The sequence below is a fragment of the Acomys russatus genome, chromosome 9 (assembly GCF_903995435.1).
Source record: "Acomys russatus chromosome 9, mAcoRus1.1, whole genome shotgun sequence".
Lineage (NCBI taxonomy): Eukaryota > Metazoa > Chordata > Mammalia > Rodentia > Muridae > Acomys > Acomys russatus.
The window spans coordinates 10,298,912-10,313,721 of NC_067145.1; positions in this window are offsets into that span (position 1 = coordinate 10,298,912).

Sequence of the window (14,810 nt, forward strand, 5' to 3'; positions counted from 1 at the left end):
TATGAATGCTGGCACTCAGTTTTATGCTTTTCTTATTTGTTTTATACCATTTGGTACCCTACCACATAGGTTGGTGCTGCCCAAATTCAGCATGTTTCCTCCAACATAGTTAAACATATCTGGACACACTCTTTTGACATTCCCAGGGATTTGTCTCATTGATTATTCTAAATTCATTAAAGTTGACAATATATCCAGAATTCCTCCATTTTTTTTTTTATTGTCTCCTAAAATTTTATCTTAAAACTCAGAGCAAGTAAATGGTTGGGAAGTGGGAAGGGGGGGGGGCAAAGAATATGAGTTTTAGTACACATGATAAACAGTTTCCAATTAATATTTAAATGTGGTTCAATATGGGTGATTATTTACTAGATAAATACATACTGTGACAATTTTCAGATCTCAGTTCAGATTCCCAGAAGTCATGCAAAGCAAATGCTGTCATTCAGGTATACTTGTTTGTGTAGGGGTAAAATTAATGCCATATCCTATATGTAATTTATATTCTGTAATTAATGATGGTCTGTATGAGAACTTTTCCTCTAGGTGCCCTTCTCCCTGAGTTCTGGGAATGACATCTGCCAGCACTCTCCAGAAACTGCACCGGAGCAAATAGATACAATTAAGGCCCAAATGATACTCTGATATAAAACAACATCCCTGGAGATTCAGCCTCCTGGACCCAATCTGCTTAAAGGTCTATATTCCTGAGATTCACAACTTTCCCTGGAGGTCCGCCTTCACCAAACTTGCCTGAAAGACTACATTCCTGAGACTCACAACCCCCACTGATGGTTTTGTCCTTCCTTCCCTGTGACCCTCATACCTCATTACAGTTTTTCCTTATAAACCCATTACCCTCGAAGCTCCGGTATCACTCTCCTATCCTGCTCCATCAGGAAAGATTGTGATCCGAAGCTCTGAGGCCATAATACAGGACCCTGTGTTTGCTACATCCGTATTGAGTCCTGGTGGTCTTTTTTGGGGGTCTCGTCATCTGGGTAATCTCGGCATAACATTTGGGGGCTCGTACAGGATCCCTCGGATCTACCCAGGACCCCAAACCGAGGGTCCTAGAGCAGAGGTTCTGGACTAACTGGGAGAGGTGGCAGGCAGGGAGAAGGCTGCAGCATCAGACCATGAGCAGCAGCAACATAGATTGCTTCTTTAGCAGAGAGGGTTTATTTTTATTCTCCTTACCCCCTTCCCCTCCTGCTGCGGGCAGTTGGGTTGTAAGAGAGATACCTCTGTTTAATAAATTCGTAATAAAAGCTAATTGTTAAGGAACTAGAGCAAACAAAAGCAAATAACGTAAATCCAAAATGTTGAGCTATATGTTATCAATGAAAATAAAAAGTAAAAGTTTAGTTTTCTACACAATCACAAATGAAGAAAACAGTATACACTTTCATATTTTTTTGGCTTAAGGACATTATGAATGTAATACATCATAAGGAATATTTTAGGCCAATCAATTCCAATATGTTGAGAGTAATATTTGAAATGAGCAAAATTAATTTTTAAAAAATTCACAAGCATGCAAATATGATACTGTATATCATACTAAGGACAAAACTAATGCTATCTTCTATATATAATGTATATTCTGTAACAAATGCTGTGGCCTGTGAATGTTCTGTGAGAACTTGTCCTCTAGGTGAACCTTCTCCCTGCGTTCTGGGAATGACACCTGCCAGCAGTCTCCAGAATCTGCACTGGAGCGATTACATGTCCAGCTGTATGAGGTGACAATAGCAAATTGAACAAGAGTAATATTTAAAGAGTTGACTTTATGGAATCAGGGAGGATACCTGTAATTAAATGAGATGCCAGATGAATAAGTACGTGGTACCAAATAATATGTAAAAAGACCGTCATATTTTTGAACCTATATATTTCTTTATAATAAGACAAAAGTAATTATCTTTAGACATAGGACAAAACAAAGTTACAATTCAGGGTTTGAGAGATTGCTTAGCAGTTAAGAACGTTTACTGCTGTTACAGAGGACCAAGGCTCTGTCCATAACACCCATTACATTTGGTTCACAACCACCTGAAATCTCAGCTCTATGGGACCTGATACCCTATTAAAGACTCTGTAGTAATATATATATATATATATATATATATACACACACACACACACACACACACACACACACATAATGAAAGCTATTGAAAATAAATTTTAGAAGATGCAAGCCATAGCATATCAGTGTAATTTGCCTAAATTGAGAGTACAGTACTTTGAAAAATATGGGAGTTTTCATATTGAAACTATATTGTTCTATTTTAATAGATTATATTTTATGGAAATATTTGTACTAAAGTCAATATTATTATGTTGAATACTGTATATGGAATTTTTTCCTTTACACTTACAAATTTCTCTAGCTACTGTGTGAAGGATAAAATTGAAGAACTTTTCTGAGAAGATTTTCTATCTTGAGTGTCTAAAAGATGGATCACTTGTATACTAGTTTTTTAGGTCTGTCGTGACAAAGGTGGATTAAACAACAAGGGTTTATTGTTTTATTCTTCAGGAGACAAGAAGCAAGAGAGCAAGTGTCAGAAGTCGTGGTTTGTTCTGAAAGCTGTGAAGGATAGATCTGGTCAAAGATTCTGCTCTTGCTTTGCATATGACCTTCATGTTCCTGTGTTGTTTATTTTGTCTTTTCACGTAGCCTTTCTTCTCTGCATGCTTGTCTTTGTCCAAAGTCAAACTTTATATAAGGACTCCAATTTTGCTACACTAGTCTCTTCTCTAATAATTATATTGACATTTCATTCATTAAATATTCCTAATTCCTTTATAATTAAATACACTTTGGTTATCTTTGCAATAGAAATAAATCTATGGCTTTATTACTATAATCAAGGTATCAAATTGTTTTATTGACGAGGAATATTCCATCAAACAAAAATTTTTAGAGGAAAGAAGTAATGAATTTTATAACTTTTAAATTTTTACTTATTTATTCAGTATGTGCAGTGTGCATATCCATGTTTGTGTGCGCATACACATGTCACTGATAGTTCATGAAGGTCACAACACACCTTGGAGGAGTCAATTTTCTCTTTCTATCATGTGAAATCTGAGGACCTAACTCAGGTCTTCAGACTTGGCAGCAGTCACCTTGGCATACGGAGTCATTTTTGTGGTATGGAACAAATCATAATAATTTGACTCTGAAGATAAGTAAATTATATTCATGCTTATATTTACTCTCAACTAGAAAAATGGGCATAAAATGAGGTGAACTCAAAACAATACAAATTAATAATATTGACTTGCTCATTAAAATGATAAAAGGCTGTGTTAAATGAAAAATATTTGTAATGAAATTGACTAATACATTAAAAGGATTCTCTTGCAAATTAAATGTTTTGACAGTTTTCTTATATATATTGCATCTCAGTTTTAATTATTACTGTTCAATATAAACTGAACTAAGGAAATCTCATTAAAATTGATTCAGTTCATTATTTTCCTTATTATTTTAAACCATGTTATATTTTTCTCCCAGAAATCAAATTCCTTTGATATTTGCATATAAGTAAATGCTCATTTCCATCAATGATAACTGTAGAAGACTATCAAAAAACATATTCACACGTCAAACTCCTGGGAAGTGAAGAGGTCCATTTTTATTTTATAGTATCTGATAATGGAATCTTAATAATATTGACAATCTTAACCATAGAATTTTCGAAGAATTCAGAAACACCACTAGAACATTGAAATCAAAAAATAGACAATAAAAAATTGTCACTTTACAAAGTGACAAAAGGAATGTGATTTATATGACTAAAACTTGATATATATTGACAAGAAATAGCATTAATCACAATAATAATAAAATGTGAAGGTGATTATTTCATACCTTGATGGTGAAAAATATGGAAGTAATTTTTTTAACTTTTTTATTTTTTTCTTTTTATTAATTTATTCTTGTTACATCTCAATGCTTATCCTATCCCTTGTATCCTCCCATTCCTCCCTCCTCTCCCCCCCCCATTTTCCCATTATTTCCCTCCCTTATGACTGTGACTGAGGGGGATTACCTCCCCCAGTATATTCTCATAGGGTATCAAGTCTCTTCTTGGCTACCTGCTGTCCTTCCTCTGAGTGCCACCAGGTCTCCCCCTCTAGGGGGCATGGGCAAATGTGAGGCACCAGAGTACGTGAGAAAGTCATATCACACTCTCCACTCAACTGTGGAGAATATTCTTATCATTGGCTAGATCTGGGAATTGGTTTAAAGTTTACCTCCTGTATTGCCCTTGGCTGGTGCTTTAGTTTGCGCGGGACCCCTGGGCCCAAATCTGCCTATCATATTGTTCTACTTGTAGGTTTCTAGGACCCTCTGTATCCTTTTATTTTGCTATTCTCCCATGCGTCTCTCATTTAGAGTCCCAATAGGATGCCCTCCCCTCTGTCCCAGTTTCCTGGTAAGTGAGGCTTTCGTGAGACACGCCCCTTGGGCTAGTATGCAGATATAAGTGAGTATATACCATTTGATTCTTTCTGCTTCTGGGTTAACTCACTCACTGTGATCATTTCTAGCTCAATCCATTTTTCCACAAATTTCAGGAATTCCTTGTTTTTAATAGCTGAGTAGTATTCCATAGTGTATATGTACCACAGTTTCTTTATCCACTCTTCTACTGAGGGACACTTAGGCTGTTTCCATGTTCTGGCTATTATGAAGAAGGCTGCTATGAACATGGTTGAGCAAATTTTCTTGTTGTGTGCTGGAGCATCTTCTGGGTATATTCCAAGGAGTAGAATAGCTGGGTCTGAGGAAGCCCTATTCCCATTTTTCTGAGATAGCACCAGATAGATTTCCAAAGTGGCGGTACTAGTTTGCATTCCCACCAGCAATGAAGGAGTGTTCCTCTCTCCCCACATCCTCGCCAGCATGTGGTGTCATTTGAATTTTTGATCTTAGCCATTCTGATGGATATAAGATGGAATCTCAGAGTTGTTCTTTTCTATTTTAAAGAAGAAAAATATGAACAAGATGAAAATATAACATAATATTATACTATATATAATATTATATAAAAATAAATATATGCTTAATAATAAGAAAACCCTCATAGGAAAATTAAGAAAACAAAGGGTAGATTTCAACAAATTGAAAAAGACCGTTTCTGTCCTTGACCAAGATGTCATTGGTGCACTAATGTTGTACAGTTGGAAATGAACACTGCAGGCAGAAATATGAAAAGTCAACATGCTGTGAAAACAATGGTGCCTTTTCAAATAGAGAAACATGGAATGAACATCAAATTCAGAATCTGCAGTCCTGAAATATACCCAAAGGAATAAAATGCCTATGTGTTACGTTTATATATCACTTGTCCATTAACATGCAATGGGAAATGTGTTTTGCATGCAGTAAAACATATTTTTCAATAAAACATTGTTGTATATTATACATAGCCTTGAAAAGATCAGATTAAATAAAGTAAATAATTGGCAATACACTGTGCATTTATATAATTGTTTATGGACTATACTAAAGAGACAAATCTTAAAAACTGAAAATAGATCTGTGTGCTCCAAGGTTCATGTGCCTTGAACAACTAAAGGTGATGGCAGTCAAGATGCATGAGTGTTTTTCCTAGTGTGTTTAGATTTATAACTATGCAATCATGTTGGCTCCTTAATTCCATCATATATACTAATACTCTGTGAAATGATGAAAAAGTAGGCTTAGATTTTTTTTAGATTATTTTATGTGTATGAGCACTTTGTCTGCCTGTGTGATTATGCCCCACATGTACTCTTGGTGACCAAACAGAGCACTGATTCTTCAGGATGTAGAGTTATAGGTGGTTGTGAGACGCCATGTAGGTAATATGATTGAACTAAATCCTATGCAAGAGCTGCCAGTGTTCTTAATCTTCCAGCCACCCCTTCAACCTTTCAAAGAGTGACTCTTACAAGTTAGAGCAAGAAGCAGTACTGGTAATAATAAAACTCATTATCATACATGATAAATAATCTATTCTCTCTCCATCATTGCTTCATTGGATGGCTTTGCCTTTGGTTCACAATTGCCTCCAACATCCACTTTCGTCAAGCTTTTGTTTAATGAAGACATGACAATCTGGCTGACAGTTCCTATGTAGCCCAGTAGGGCCTTGGATTTCTAACTCTCCTTACTGCACTTGCTGAGCTTGGTTACAAGCATTCTACCACCACACCCAGTTTATGTAATATTTACACATACAAACCAAATGTCCTCCTGAGGTACGGCTTCAGTATCCAACTATGTCAGGACATTTTCTATTCCTATTACATAAAATTCAGAAGTTCCTCCCTATAATTATTAATAAACACATTGAATTAGCACATATTTCTTAAAAAAGATACAGTATCATGTTTAAACGGTATAGTGTTTTATTTTGTCACTCGAAGGAAGAAGAAAGCAGGTAAATGGTAACACAAAGTGAACTCAATGTTATATTTTAAATTATTTATTTACTTTATATCCTCTCCTTAGTTCTCCTCCCTCCTCCACTCACAATCCCACCCCCACCTCACCTACCCTGCCCCTCCCACCCACTCCTCCCTTTCTCTTCAGAATTCTGGAAGCATTTTAGAATGTCAAATTACAACCAGACTAGGAGCATCTTCTTTTATTAAGGCTAGAACAGGCAATCCAATAAGAAGAAAATGGTCTTCAAAGCAGACAAGTATTAGGAGTTCCACATGAAAATCAATCTGCACAATTGTTACATATGTGCAATCCCAGTCAGGCTTTCTGGTTGGAAGTTCAGGGCTCCTATGAGCCCTGGATAGTTGATTCTGTGGGTTTTCTTGACTCCTTTATCTCCTTCAATCCATCCCCCCCACCACACACACACTTTGGCAGGAATCTCCAAGTTCTGCCTAATGTATGGCTGTTGGTCTCTGCACATCTGTTCCTGTCTGTTGCTGGGTGATGTTCCCTTGATGATGCTTATGCTAGTTCTTTTTTCTTTCATAATGTTTTCTGAGGGAATTTTTAATTTATGGATTGTTTTTGTTCATTTTTTCAATCTTACAGGTTTTTTGTTTATAAATAACCATTTCTGATTTCATATCTTTATGAGATTTCTGCCTGTGAAAATGTGCATGTGTCTGCTTCTATATGTGTTTCTTGTGTTTTTTTTATTTGGCTATTTTTTCTATTAATTTGTTTGTTTTGTCTGGTTTAAGTTATTATTATTATTATTATTATTATTATTATTATTATTATTATTATTATTATGTGACTGTTGTCACATGAGAGAGAAGAAGAAATGATGGGAATTGGGTGGGTAAGGAGATAATGAAGACCTGGAAGGAGTTTAGAGAGGAAAAACTATAATCAGAATATATTGCATAAAATATTATATTCAGTAAATAGAGAACAATAAAATGATTTATGCTGTAAGTCATCCATTTTTTCATTTTAATGTTTTATATTTATCTGGCCTTTAAACTTAAATTGATCAATTAAATACTACTAATTCTACATAGGCATACATGCAAGCATCCATGCACATACATACAATAAATATTTTTGTGTAACTTGTCTTTGCTCATAATGTTAAAAAAAAATTCAAACTTTATCAGGTTAATACTCATAAACAGGAGCAGCCACAGAAATATTTTAAAACGTAAAATCCAAAGTTGATCCATCTATTTGTGACCTACTGAACTCAAGCGAAACTAGTGTAATCATAAAGTCACGGTGGCACATCCAAATATTCTTTGTTATATGCACATGATATTGTATCACTGCTTTTCTATAAGACAATTTAGATATGATGTCATATGTTAAGACTATTCTTAGAGAACTGTGCGATGAAACTTTAAAAAGAAAGTTTTATAGGACCAGAGATTCTCAAGTGGGTTCTTTTCAACTTTCAGTTGTTGTCATGAGTTAAACTGAACATAAAATTTAAACATGCTTCTTTGTGCTCAAACCCATATAATCTCGTCACTCTTCATGTATGAAACACTGCTTTCATTTTCCTCCTTTACTCCCAAATGTAGAATTCAAATTGGAGAAATAATTTTTTTTCCCTCTTTATTACTTTGAGTGCTTTTTTTCTTATTTCTTTATTTATCTATTTATTTATTCATTTTACATCCTGGTCATAGAACTCTCCCTCCTTTCCTTCAGGTCTCATTCTCCCTCACTCTTTTCCTTATCCTTCCTCCCCCCTACTCCTTAGAATAGAGGAGCTCTTCCTACCAACCCACCCCAGCACATCAAGTCACATTAGGGCTTAGCAAACTCTCTTCTGGTGCGGTCTGGTGAAGCAGCCCTGGGAGAAAGTGGTGATCAAAAAGAAGCAATGGAGGAGTCCATGTCAGACACAGTCCCTGCTCCCCTTACTAGGCGAGCCACATGAATCCCTAGCTCCCTGTGTAGGGGGCCTAGGACAAGTCCTTGATTGGTGCCTCCATCTTTGCAAGCCCTGGTTAGTTGGCTCTGTTCGTCTTCTTGTGGAACTACTTTGCCCTCCAGGTCTCTCTGTCCTTCTTCTGCTTTCCCACAAGAGTCTGTATGCCTCACCCAATGTTTGGCTGTGAGTCTCAGCATTATAAAGAGTGCTGACTCTTCCCTATGGAATCTAATTTTTTTTTGTTGTTGTTACTTTACATCCAGATTGGAGCACCCTCCTTCTTCTCTTCCTGGTCACACCTTCCCTCTGTCTTCCACCATCCCCCTTCCCCACCTCAGAAAAGGGGAGCACTCCCCAAGAGCAACAACCCAGCCTGGCACATCAAGTCACATTAGGACTGAACTCTGCCTCTTCCACTGAGGCTTGGCATAGCAGGCCCACCCGAGGGAAGTGATTGAGGAGCAGGTAAGAGAGTTCATGACAGATACAGCCACTGATTCCTTTACTAGAGGACCCACATGAGTGCTAAGCTGCCCATCACCTACATATGTGTAGAGTTCATGCACGGTCCTTGATTGGTGCTTCAGTCTCCGTATGCCCCTCCCCCTGGGCCTTGGTTAGTTGACTCTCTTGGCTTTGTGAAGTTCCGGTGCCGGCCACTCACTTTTCCACAAGGCTCCCTGTGCTTCGCGTAATATTTGGCTTCGAGTCTAAGCATCTGTTTGGATCTGCTGCTCCTGAGTGAGGTAACCCAGAAAGAGAAGACATACATGGTATCTACTCACGTATAAGTAGATATTAGCCATTATATCACAGGATAACCATACCACAATTCACAGACCCCAAGAAGTTAAGTAGCAAGGAGGGCCTAAGGGGAGATGCTTGAATCTCACTCAGAAGTGGAAATAGAATAGACAGCAGAAGTGAATGCAGAAAGGGAATGAGAGGGAAAGGAAAATGGGAATCAGATGTGGGGATAATTTAGGCTGGAAGTCAGAGGACTCAGAAAGAGAAGAAAAAATCAAAGGCTGGGAGTTAGGGAGAGTGGCTGGGACAAGATGGAGCGCTACAACAGGGTGGGATTCTGGGAGGATATGGGAGTGACTTTAGCTAAGAATCCCTAGTAGCGAGAAGGGAGACCTAGAGACTGAAGAGGCCACCTTTTAAATGGGCAAGACTTCTCATACAGGGAGGGGAACACCAAACCACCTACAAAACTTTCAACCCAAAATTTACCCTCCCTACAAGATGTGCAGGGATAAAGTTAGAGCAGAAAGTGAGGGAATATCCAGCCAATGCCTTGCCCAACCTGAGACCCACCCCATGGGAGAGAGCCAACCTTTGATACGATTAATGATAGTTATAGTTGTCCTCTGAGAGGGTCATTATGGAATGTTTAGTATCTGTAATTTTATTATTTCTTTTTTTTAGCAATGCATTCACTTGACAACATTCTTCTTTTGCTGTTTTTCCTGCTTTGTAGTTATTTAAGTAAGTTTTCCTTGTTTTCTACTATGTCATTTCTAGTTTTCTGAATGTGTTTCTAGAGTATTAGTGTTTTTGATAAAGTGAATTTTTTCATTATAGCTTAGTCATTAAACATGTGAACTCCCTTTAAAAATTTTTTGTTCTCTCAAATTGAGAACTCCATTTCTTTTCCTTTCTTTTTTTAAATTCAGTGTTACCACTATTCTTAAAATGATTGGTACTTAAAACAAAGTGATTTGGAACAACGTTTGGATACTTGGACAAGACAGGAAAATTGTTTTGGAACATCAGTTTCTTACACTAACAACAATATTCAGCTTAAACTCAAATGTAAAGATGTAACAGTTTAATAAATTGAACACTACTTAACATCATTTCACAATTTTGAACATCTTTTAAATAACTTAAGGTCACACATTATGTAACAGTAGCCCACATCCAGTGAAATTTGATGGTTAGAAATAGATCACAAGCTCCTCATATCTGTTCATTTCTGCATTGTTTTCAGTTGTGATCTCCTGTGATGGTCTTTGTTTACTAGGTAAGGGAGTGGTAGCATGGGAAGACAGGCATTTTATAGGATAATCATTTAAAGTAGGCCATTCTGTTTTATTTTAAGGTCTTAGTTGCCTCTCTGTTGCATCCAAGTAATGCTAGTCACAATTTGAATAATTGAACTTGGGAATATTGGTATGTTAATTTAATTAAAAATTTTCTGCCGGGTCTCATTGCCAGCACTTTCGTCAATTGTGGAAGTTGCTGAGAAAAATGCTTTTAATTTAAAATGAGAATTCCTGTTACTACAGAATATAAGAAACATCAACAAATGTTATTTAGTCATTTATCCAAGATGGCAATACAATACCCAAGACTGTGGTCCTGTCAGTAAAAATGTCTTCCAGTAATTCAGTATAGACAATCCTAGTATAACTCCATGGAAACCTGATTGCACAGCACTGAAGTAGGAAACATGCTACTCAGTGAGTAAGCACATGGAGAACGTTTTCCAAAGACTGTGTCTGCTAATGATTTTCAATGTTGTCAGCCAGGACAGAATGAGGGGATGAGGCCAACTTCAAGACTTTATCTTATGTTCTTGATATAGATCACTGGCATAACTTGGCTGGGAATTCCATCTGTAAGCCACAGAATTTCTTGACGATTATAAAGTAAGTGGTCAGAATATGAATCTTTGAGAAAAAAAAACTTAACCTAAATACATTGCATAGACATGATCATAGCCTAGAAATGTGAAGACAGAGTTATACCCACTTATACTCTCTTAAATTTTGAGCGGTTCATTTTCCTCTCTGAATGTATTTATAGAAATTTTATCTGAGATGTTAATTAACATAAAAAAGAATATGATATTAAGTAAAACAAAAATCCCCAGAATTTTCACTTACAACAGGAAGAAGAGGCCTCAGAAAATCCACTGTATTATATATTAATAATTAAATGAGCTCAGTATATAAGACCAGGTTATTGGATTCCAAACACTGCCTAAAGGTTTGACCCTTCACTCATTTTGTTTTCTCCAAACTGATAATGCACACAACAATCAGTGGTGGTGTATATATTTCAGAATTAATAGTATTCACCTCAATGTGATGCTTAATTTTTTTCCAAGAATAAATTACAGTTCTCTTTATGTTGCTACTGTCCATGGCCATTAGTATCATGTTCATAGAGTGTGGGGAAATGCTTCATGACATCAGTAACTAACATTCCTAGATTACCTCATTTTTCCTAAGGTACAAATAAACAGATAGTAGCAAATATATAAAACAACAATAACAATCTCCCCCAAAACAAACAAAAAACAAAACCCTGATATGTGTTCAAAGAGGACGCTAACTGAGGAGCTATGGTTCCCATGTTATCATTGAATACATAGCTAGACAACCATGAATTTTTGATAATTTTTAAGAGTTTTTTCACCTAAAGTGTAGACGCTAATAAGTTAACTCAAGTATATGAAGAAAATTGGGCTGCAGCATCACTGGATGCTGGCTGTTTTTGTCACCTTCTCTTTCAGAACCATCTTCAGGACATAACTACCATATCATTAAAAAGTCAAGACAAATGCGGGGGAAATTGATAGGAATACAGGACATAGCTCCCATTGAAATCCCTGTCAAGGATGGTAAATTCTTAGCAGTTTAACTGAAATGTTTTAGATAGTCATCTATTCAGCTTTAAGACCAGCTTTACTTCCAGCTTCCACTCAAATACAATCATAATGATGGAATCATATGATAAAACTCCCATTTCTAAGTCAGTCATCCTAAACAATCATAAGAGAGACCATTTATACTGTGTAGTATATTATATTGTACAAAAATAGACAAGTGGATCAGAAGTTAAATATCTAATCAGCTACCTACTATATAAAATATAATGCATTATGCTTGATAGACTATATGCATCCATGTCTCATTTGTTATCTATTCTTTTTCTTTTTTTTTTCCTTTTTGGTTTTTGGAGACAGGGTTTCTCTATGTGCTCTTGGCTTCCCTATACTCTCTTTGTAGACCAGGATGACCTCTAACTCACAGAGCCCCCCTGATTTTGCCTCCCTGAGTGCTGGACTTACAAGCATATGTCACTGCACCTTACTTTGGGCATCATTTTTAATTATTTACTCAGAATTTTACGTTAACATGAGCTAAATATCATTATTTTCTTATGTATCAAATATTCTTGATTTCTTAACTTAGGATTTCCACAAGCATAGAGAGTTAAACAGTCATTTACCTGATGCATAAATTTTGACATATATTCCTACTTACCTTTTCAAGTAAAGAAAATTACATTTCAAAGTCATCAAAGATCTATCAATATTTACTTGAAATATTTTTGGCATATGGCTTTATTATATTTGTTCAGTGGCTTCATTGCTGAAACTCCTCAATTTATACTTATTTGTTAAAATTTATTGTGCTAGATTTTCCTCATCAAATTTATGACTCATCAGCCATATTCTGCGTTTTTCTTCAGATTTTATTTTCAATGTAAAATGTAATAGTCATGTTATTTATTCACTTGATTTATTATGAGCCAACATTTCCCCTAGTTTCTATGTTGTCAGGTACAGAAAATACAGACATGCCATTTTCAGAAATATGGAATTAATTTGATTCAGGGATGCCTTTTCTCATAAGTGGTCTCCATACCCACAGATTAAAACATACATATATCAAAATTTAAAATACGTAACTGTATTGAATTTGGATTATTTCATAAACAAAACAATATGCTACACATTTACTCTGTATTCATATTACATAAACAATTGTGGCAGCTTGAATAAAAATGTTCCCCATAGGCTCATATACTTGAATGCTTATCCACCAGGAAGTGGCAGTATTTGAAAGTGTTAGCAGAGTTATTTTCCTAGGGGCCTCACTCAGCAGCAACCAAAACATACATGCTGAAAATCACAGCCACACATTGAGAGAAGCACAGAGAATCTAGTGGAAAAGTCAGAGGGAAGGGTAAACAGACCTAGAGGTGACAAGAGCTCCACAAGAGGACCAGAGGTAACTAACCAGGGCACAGAAGGTCTTGTGAAGTCTGTCACACCAACCAAGAACCATGCATAGACTGGACCCAGGTACTCTATATAAGTGAAGCAGATGGGAAGTTCAGGCTTCATGTGAGTCCACGAGTAAGGGGAATATGGGCTGTCATTGACATGCACTCTGTTGCCTGCTTTTTGATCACTTCCCCCTGAAGGGAATGCCTTGGCTGGCCACAGGGGAAGAGGATGAAAACAGTCCTGATAGAAGCTCAGGTGTGTAGGTAGGGGGCTCCCCTTCCTCAGAATAAGGGAGGGGTATTAGAGAAGGATGCTGGGAGTGAGAGGAGAGGAGGGAGGGGGCTACAACTGGGATTTAAGGTGATTAAATAAATTAATAAAAAGGTAAAAATTATAAATGTGACCTTGTTGGAGGAGGTATGTTACTGGAGTGGACGCTCAGGTTTTAAAATTCCTCTATCAAGTCATAGACCCAAATTTCGATGACCTGTTAAAAAAAACACACAAAGCAAAACAATTTTCCAAAAAAAAAAAAAAAAGAAAAACTAAAAGAGATTTGATAAAATATAAAAAGAGATTTGCACATGATGACTCATTCTCTTCAAGTGCAATTCCTACTAGTAATGGGCAGGCACACTTTCTGCTTCGAGCCACCAGTCTTCTTAACATAGAAAGACACAGTTTCAAACAAAATACATTAAACAAAGAAAAAAATTTATAAACAGGGAAGTATGAAAGCTATCTCTGACTCTATCATTTCATGGTACTATTAAATCTATTTTATCACTTCTACTTTTGTCTCAAATAGCACAGTTTGAAAACCCAAATGCTAGCACTTGGGGGATTTGAGAATAATGGGAGAGGAATGTGGCCCAGTATTCTTGTATTCCATCCACCTCATGTGGTTTACAGTATTCATCTATAGAAAGGACAGTAGAACTTCTGAGGAGACCTCAGAGGTGAGTAGCAGTAGTATAAAAGCTGTGTTCAGATACCTGTAGATTAAAGCCTCCACACCGGATTCTTTATCACAGGCTGTGTACATAACAGTGAGGAAGCACACAGTCCGTATGGTTAGGAAATTGGACTTATGTGTTGACGGGGAATTACTGCAGTGAAGACTCTGACTTTTCCCAATGCTGGTATTATATATGAAATGGACAAGGAGAACAGTCCTTGTAAATGAATATGAAGAATTAATGAGAATAGTATGTTAGAAAATGTAGAAAATGAAAACATAAAATATAAACCCTTCTCTGTTTTGGCACAATTGAGTTCATATTCTTCCATTAATAAAATGTTGGCAATCACATAGTACAAAATTGACCAGTAATATTAAAAGTGTTGTACATTATACAATCCATTCCTGAACATACACTGAGACACAA